A 7,607-nucleotide genomic window follows, 5' to 3' on the forward strand; every position below is an offset into this window, starting at 1 on the left:
AAAATATATATTATAGATTAGGAATTGAATTATATTGCAAAAATAATAATAAAAATATGAATTATTATAAATGTCCATATATAGATTAGGAAGTATTAATGAGCCAATTTTTTTTTTTTCTGTCAATTTAAAACTATAACAAATTGATCACCAATTATGAGAAATAAATTTTAAATATTAAAAAAAAAAAAAAAAACTTTAATTCCTAAAACTATTGTCTCACCGATAGCCAATGGGAAGCCAAACTCATCGTGCATTCTAAAACGACATCGCAAATTCGCAATCAAGTCTAATTTAATATAAAATAAGATAATAAAAATATATTTTATATAATAATGTCTTAATTAAAATATAAATTCACTACAGGTAACATTCTTCCCGCGGGCCCCGCCATTCCCATAGATGCCTAAATAAAACTGAAACGAATTCGATCCACAGCCGTCGATTTACCGGATGCCCTCCAATCGAATGTCAGCCGTCCATCAGTTTTCCACCTCGAACTTCTCCTCCATCCGACGTGGCAATTAACTGCATTCAAATCCGGATTCAAGTCCGAATATATAAATAATTCACGAAACGACCCAATCTGATTTTAAAATAATTATTAAACAGAAAAAATGTCAAACATGGAAGGGAAGGAGAGAGCTCAGAGTCCTGTTCGCTTTCGAGATTGGATTTTAATTTTTAAATCTCTGTAAGTATTTTTAGTTTTGGCGTTTATATTATTTTCAGGTTTGATTAGTTATAATTGCTTAATTTTTTTGATTTTTTTTTAGAGTATTTATGTTTTTGTTTGTTTTAAATTTAAGTTTGTGGTGTTTGTGTAATTTAGGTTTGATTAGGGTTTCGGTATGTGCGTGTATTGTGGTTTTTTTTGTTATTTTGGTGAAATTGGTGTTGAGGGAGTGCTTGGGTGGGAATTGAAAGAAAAACTTTTGACGTTTGAATTTTGGGAAGCAAGGTTTTTTATGGTCTGGGGTGTGAAAAGGTTGATTTTTTTTTTTTTTCCGTTGGAATTCAGCTTATGCGCTTGTTTTTAGCTTTGGTTAGTTGAGTTCGGAGAAAACAAAACCTAAAATTTGGGTCCAATGTTTTCTCGAAGTTTGTGCAACTTTCTTAGTAAACAACAGATGGTTTTTTGCATGGGGTTTCAATTTATTGGTTTTGCCTGTTCGAGAGCTGTTTTAGCTTGTCTAGATCTTGTTTGGACGTTTTAAGTTGTCTTTATCAGCATTTTATGCAGTGTATTAGTCTTTTTAAAAATTAATTTTCAGTTAGTCTGTTGTCTTGATATGAATTGACTGAGAGATGATTACTTTTTGTGCAGCTTTTGTGGCATTGGGTTGAGGAAGCAATTTATCAAGTTTGGTTGGGTAGGTGTAAAAGGAAGTTCATTTTTAGCTTACTCTGATTTGATTGAATATGGGTGAGGAAGAAACAAAGAGTGAAGTTCCGGAGGTGGCGAAAATGGGACGACTAACCTGGTGGACAAACCAGCAAAGCTGTGGTTGAGAAAAAAGAGATTAAGGAAATAAAGGAGTAAAAGAAATGGAAGAAGATACAAAAGATGATGGAGTGGAAGAAACTGAAGAGGAAAAGAAAGCTGATGCGGGGAAAGAAATGGAGGAAGATAAGAAAGTGCTGAGAAAGTTGAGAATGATAAAATGGAGGAAGACCCAGAAGTCAAGGAAGATATGGAAAAACAGAGGACAAAGGAACCGAGGAACCAAAAACCGAACCTATCAAAGAAGAAAATGGTTCAAAAGAAATGAGGAGAATGATGAAAGAATGGGAAGGAAGAGAAGGTAAATGAGAAGGTGATGAGGCAAAGGAGGAAGACCAGAAGGAAGAAGAAAGTAAACAGTTGAAAGGACAACAAAGCGTGGGAAAGAGAAGAGTGGGTCGAAAGTAAGGAAAGAAGCCAAAGGTAGTAAATGAGAAGGAGCCTGAGCAAAGGACTCCTGTTACGATCGCCCTGTGCGTGAGCGGAAGTCTGTTGAAAAGGCTTGTGGCTTCCATTGAGAAAGATGCTGTAAAGGAATTCCAATTGAAAAGGTTTGTTTTTGATTTTTTTTTTTTTTTTAAATGGTTAAGTAATTTATGCTCTATTAAATTTGTTGTAATGTGACTTTGATATGGCAGGGACGTGGTACCCCATTGAAAGATATTCCTAACGGTATGGCTTCTATCTCTTCTTTTGGATTGTTGGCTATGTCTGTGTAAATTCACATTAATGTTTCTGAAAAAGTTCTAAATCAAATATCGGTTTAAGTGCATGACCAAACTACCATATAATGCTGTAGAACTTAAATAGGTTTTTCTTTTTAAAGTGAATGCTTGAAAATTCAATTTACTTTCATACTCAAAAGCTTCGCAGTGGAGATTGAACACAATGTGGAATATATAATGTTCAAATGACTTTTTTATTGCCAAGGTAACATGGTGACAATTGTTTGTGCTCTTCCTCCAAGGTGTTAAGTTCATGTAGTGGATGACTATAGCTCTGCTATGGAATCTATACTGTACATATTTCGCCAGTTTCCTCTCTTATGGGGAGATACTCTATAATTTGTCGAACCTTTGTAAGGGTTCTGAGAATGATATTAAGCTCTTTTTTAATATTTGATATCATGTGATCAATCGCGGGACATTGTTGTTTACAACTCTAATGAGGTGGTAGTGTGATGTTTTTTCTTGTTATATTTCCATTTTGTCCTTCATAAATCTTGTTTAGCAGGTTTATCAAAGTACTTGTAAATCGATGGGAACTTCTCTCTTTGTATCTTTTCATGTAGATATGTATGTCAATGCAGAACAGTGGATGAACTATTTGACATCTGAATATGTTTTCTGCTTCAGTGGCGTTTAAGTTATCTCGAAGGAAGACTGATGACACCTTCAGACTGCTTCATACAATCTCTTCGCAAGAAGGGGAAGGTAATTTGGAGTTGTTTACTTGCTCTGTTGTCAATTTCTTATTACAATCTTGCCAATTGTATTGGTGACAAGGATAGTAGACAGATGCAAGCGTTTACACACTGATAAAAACCAGGAACAAAAGATGGTTTTGGGGCTCTGTGTTATTTGGTTATGCGGATGATTTTATTGACTGTGATAGACCTGTTTATGTGATTCCCATTCCTTGCATTTGCAGGCATTTCAGGTGAAAAGCAACATATCTCGTTTTTCGGGTTTGTGTGGCATGAGAATGAGGTAAACTGCAACTTTTAAGAAAGAGACTTGGTTGTTTCTATGTACATTTTCTCTTTTTAAACTATAGCATATCTTAGGGCATTAAGTTTATAAAAATTATTAGTAGTATTTAACTGGTTGGTTGGCATGCGGCACAATAGTATGTAATTTTGGATTTCATTTACTTTGATCGCTCTAATTATTTTTTCTTGCAGGAAAAGCAAAAGAGCAAAGTGAAGGAAAAATTCGACAAGTGTAACAAAGAGAAGTTGCTTGAATTCTGTGATGTGGTAGAATTCCAATTTCCAAGAACACTAGGAGGAAGGTTTGTGGTTTTCTAGTGCTGCATGCTAGTTCTCGACAAAATGTGTAGTCCTATTACTTAATTTCTATCCATATTTTATACTGTAAGTGGCAACTATTTCATTGATTTAAATGAGGAAAACAAACTATTGTTTTTGGTAAATTAGTGTAACGCTCTCTCTGTGCAGCACTTGCACGAAACATGTTACAGAATATCCAGCTGTCGTGTGGTCCGTCCGTGATCCTGTTTTGCTAAATTTCCTTTAGGAAGAGGATTTATCATTTTAGCTTGCCTGTTTGAAAAGTTAAAATATCAGGTGATGCTGCCTTAATGAGCTTAAATTGTACATGCAGGAAGATATTGTCACGAGTCTGATAGACTTTTGGTGGCTCCTCATGCCACAACCACTGAGTGCTCGCTGAGAAAGAGGTCTGTTGCCTCAAAATACTGAAATTTAAGCTTACTAGGGGTGGTTTCTAGTCTGCCATGTTTTTCATTTGGATTATTCTGTTGGTATTTTAGTCAAGAGCGAGCAAGAAGCGCAAGGGGTAGGAAACAAAATTCATAACAATCAGGGGACACCTTCAAAACGTTCAGCAAAGGTACTATTTTATTACAATTGAAAGCAGAAAGGTGATTTTGATTTTTGCGTCATAGCTTCATGGGTAAAATTGCACGCTTGGAAGTTTTTTTGTCATAATATTTAGCCAGATAGTGCATCTGTGTTCTCAGCTATTCATTAATTCCTGCTAATGGTAACTGAATTATCTTGTCTTCAGATAATCTGCTGCTTATAGCAGGAATATTAAATAAGTGAGAAACAATAATTAGGAAGTCAGAAGGTTTATACTATGCAAGAATTTATTTTTCTCTGTGTCTTTAGTCTTTTTACAATGTTAAACCCAACCAGGGTGAAACTCGGCAAAGTTGCCGGGTCTTGGGTTGACCGTTTGACGGCGGTCAAACCGGTTTACAAAAACTTCTAAAATTCAGCAATACACACCCTAAGAAGTCCCTCTGGTCAAACTGGTTGACAAAAACTTCTAAAATTCAGTAAATACACCCTAAAAATACAGTAAGTCCTTATAGGTTTGAAATTTAGCAAACACCCCAAACACAAATCGGCCAACGACTGGTTGGGGGCGGCGACACCCTAGATGCAACCCCAATCGTCCCTTGAGCCACCCCTTAAAATATACCAAGATCTAGTCGAAATAGGTCGTTGGCAGATCTCACCGACGTTGCGTACAACCCTCCCCATCACCCAGAATACTTCCCTCTCCTCTCGAAAAACCCACCTGACCCCACCCCCATTAGCCTCGCCAATGCGGGTGTTGTTGCCGCCAGTTTTGTTCGATTTCGGTTGATTTACTCACGGAAATAACTCCGTCACCACCATTGCATTCACTGGCATTTCTCTTCAAAGCCCCAACACCCGGCTGCAATTGTTCGCGATCATCCTCCCAAATCCTAGGGTTTTGGGTGAAGGAAAAATAAACCCGGCCTGTTGAAGCTTCCGGGTCTGGGTTAAATGGCCGGGCCGGGTTTTAAAAGATTGCTTTTTTATTTATGGGTCTTTGTATAGAGTCAAAGAAGACTGAAGATGCTTCAAAGAAGAAGATTACCTCAGACTCTGAGGAGGAGTCTTCTGAAGAAGAGGAGGAAAAGGAAGAAGAAACTGAAAGAGAGGAAAAAGAAGAAAATGGTGTTCCTGAGCCTTCTGATGATGAGATGCCTGAGCCTTCTGAAAGTGAGGACAAAAGTGAGTCTGAGAATGAATCTGAAGAATATGTGGGGAAACGCAAACGAAGCTCAAAGACCCAAATAAAAGAAGGAATCTGCTGGAAAAGCTAGGACCCAGAAAAGTCTCAGTTACTAGTAGTTCAGTCCACCACCAAAAAGAACACCAAAGAAAGCACCATCAAAGGATCTAAGGCTGATGAAGACAGTGATACCAGCCCAAAGGTATTCTCAAGAAAGAAGAAAAATGAAAAGGTCACCAAGGAAAAGGCTTCAACTCCTACAAAAATACTCCGAAGGAAAAATCTGGTATAACATATTTCTTCTAACCTCATTTGTTTACTTATTATCTTATCTTTCTTAATATATGCTGAAAAGTTTCTCTTTGTTTTTAAAGGAAGAAAAGCTGCAAAAGGTAAGGAAAAAGCTAAGGAGGAGAAAGTGAGGCCAAGTGATGAGGATATGAGGGATGCAATATGTGAAATTCTTAAGGAAGTGGACTTCAATACAGTAAGATTTGATATCACTGCAGTTTGCTTTTAATATAATCTATGATACCAATTATTAAGTTAGTTTGAGAATTCTAGGGAAATAAACATGTAGCCAAATTCCTGCTTTTTGATATGCAGTTTACGGTCTTGAATTGTCTTAGCAAGTTGATTTTTTTTCTTTTCTTTTCAGGCTACCTTCACCGACATTCGACACAACTTGTATGCACTGTCACTTCTATTTTGCATTGATTTTATGAGATTTGGATTTTCCTGTCATCAGATGGTAATGATCTAAAACCGTTAAATTTGTGCCACAACTATGCAACAAGCTTTAATTGTTCAAGTAAAGTGAGCCCAAAGAATATATAATGGTTCAGGCCTTTAAGTCTCTCATAAATATACAATTGGCCCACTTCTTCTAATCTGAAGACCCGTTAGAAAGTTTTGACTCGTGTTAGTGCTATGATGCTTGCAAGAAAATCGTAAATGATAAAAATTTGAAACTAGAGAATCAGATGTCGTAAACAAGTTGTGGCAATAGGAGATTTGACATTTGTCAGCTGCACGATAGACATGGATCCACTCCAAGGAAGTCATCTATAAAGCTGATGATCCAAGAAGAGCTCACCAAACTAGCCAGTGAGGGAGATGATGAAGACGGGGAAGGTGATGCTGAGAAAGATGAAACCCAGTCCGCGGCCAAGAGGTTGAAGCCTGATGATCATCAAATGAGGACTCGACTGATGAAAATATTGTGGCTATTATGTCGTTTGGTCCCTCTTTTGAGTTTAGTTGTACACCATGTAATGTTTAGTCTGTTTACTCAAGCTGGCTGTAATTTATTATTAGCATTAATTTGCTGGGGATTAAGCTAGAGATTAGTGGAAACTAGAGGAGATGGTGCAACTCAAAGCCTTTTGTGCTGCAGAATTGCCGCATGTTGTGTACACAATAACATAATCTGTAGGAAGTCTAACTGACCTTTGTGGGAGTAAAAAACTTAGACGTTCACTCTGGTTCATGTTTTCTTTCTAACCTGTGCCATTGAGAAACTTCGCAGTTGGTAGTTTCATTATTGAGGCTCTGCTTTAGTTCTTATTAAATTTTGATGCATGATAGGTCTCAATAAGCTGATTCATGGGACCTATTTTTGGCTACAATTGCTCACTTGTCTACTCCTACATATTGAACCGACAGCATAGTAGCATACAGTGTCTGTGACTGTGTAGATTAGGGACTTGAATCTTGATCTGCGTTTGTTGAGCACTTGTTGAAGCTGCATTTGGTTAAAAAATTGGTCTGGATACATGGTAGTGGATATGAATCTTCTGCGTAGATATTTATTTTACTTTATGTAATGGCAGGTTAAGAGGGCACTAGAGTTGGGAGAAAGAGTAATGTTACGTTATGGACCACTAAGAGTAGCTTTATTAAAATCTTTTCACTCACCATCCCATTAAGTAAACACGAGTCACTCAAAAGTCAATACTCGCTCACTGATTGAAGGAGCGTGCATTTTCATGGAAATAAGGCATTGTATATAGCCAATAGCAGTGTGAAAATCTTCATTGTGACAGTTGACCTACTTGGGAGAGAGGAGGAAAAATTCCTGACATTTCACCTTTCATCTCAAATGTCAAATCCACGCTCTATATTCCAAAACGGCTGGTGATACCGACATAACAGTTTTTTTAGTTACGAATTATTTCGTCATCGCCATTAGAGATGATTAAATAGGATTTATCTTATCGTTAATCTTACGAAATTAGTCGCAACTTATAACGTATTATGTAAAGTTTAAAAAAAAAAAAATGTAAAGCTTGGAATATGTTGTAAGTGGGGAACTTCCATCTTTTTGACACATGACTTATGCAATTCCC

General features: G+C 36.9%; 1 pseudogene; it reads left to right on the forward strand.

The window, feature by feature from the left end:
• Positions 1 to 1,548: 1,548 nt before the first annotated feature.
• On the forward strand, positions 1,549 to 7,107 carry LOC116117047 (annotated as a pseudogene).
• The last annotated feature ends 500 nt before the right edge of the window (positions 7,108 to 7,607 follow it).

This window comes from Pistacia vera, unplaced genomic scaffold, assembly GCF_008641045.1.
Source record: "Pistacia vera cultivar Batoury unplaced genomic scaffold, PisVer_v2 Contig797, whole genome shotgun sequence".
NCBI classification, from domain to species: Eukaryota; Viridiplantae; Streptophyta; class Magnoliopsida; order Sapindales; family Anacardiaceae; genus Pistacia; species Pistacia vera.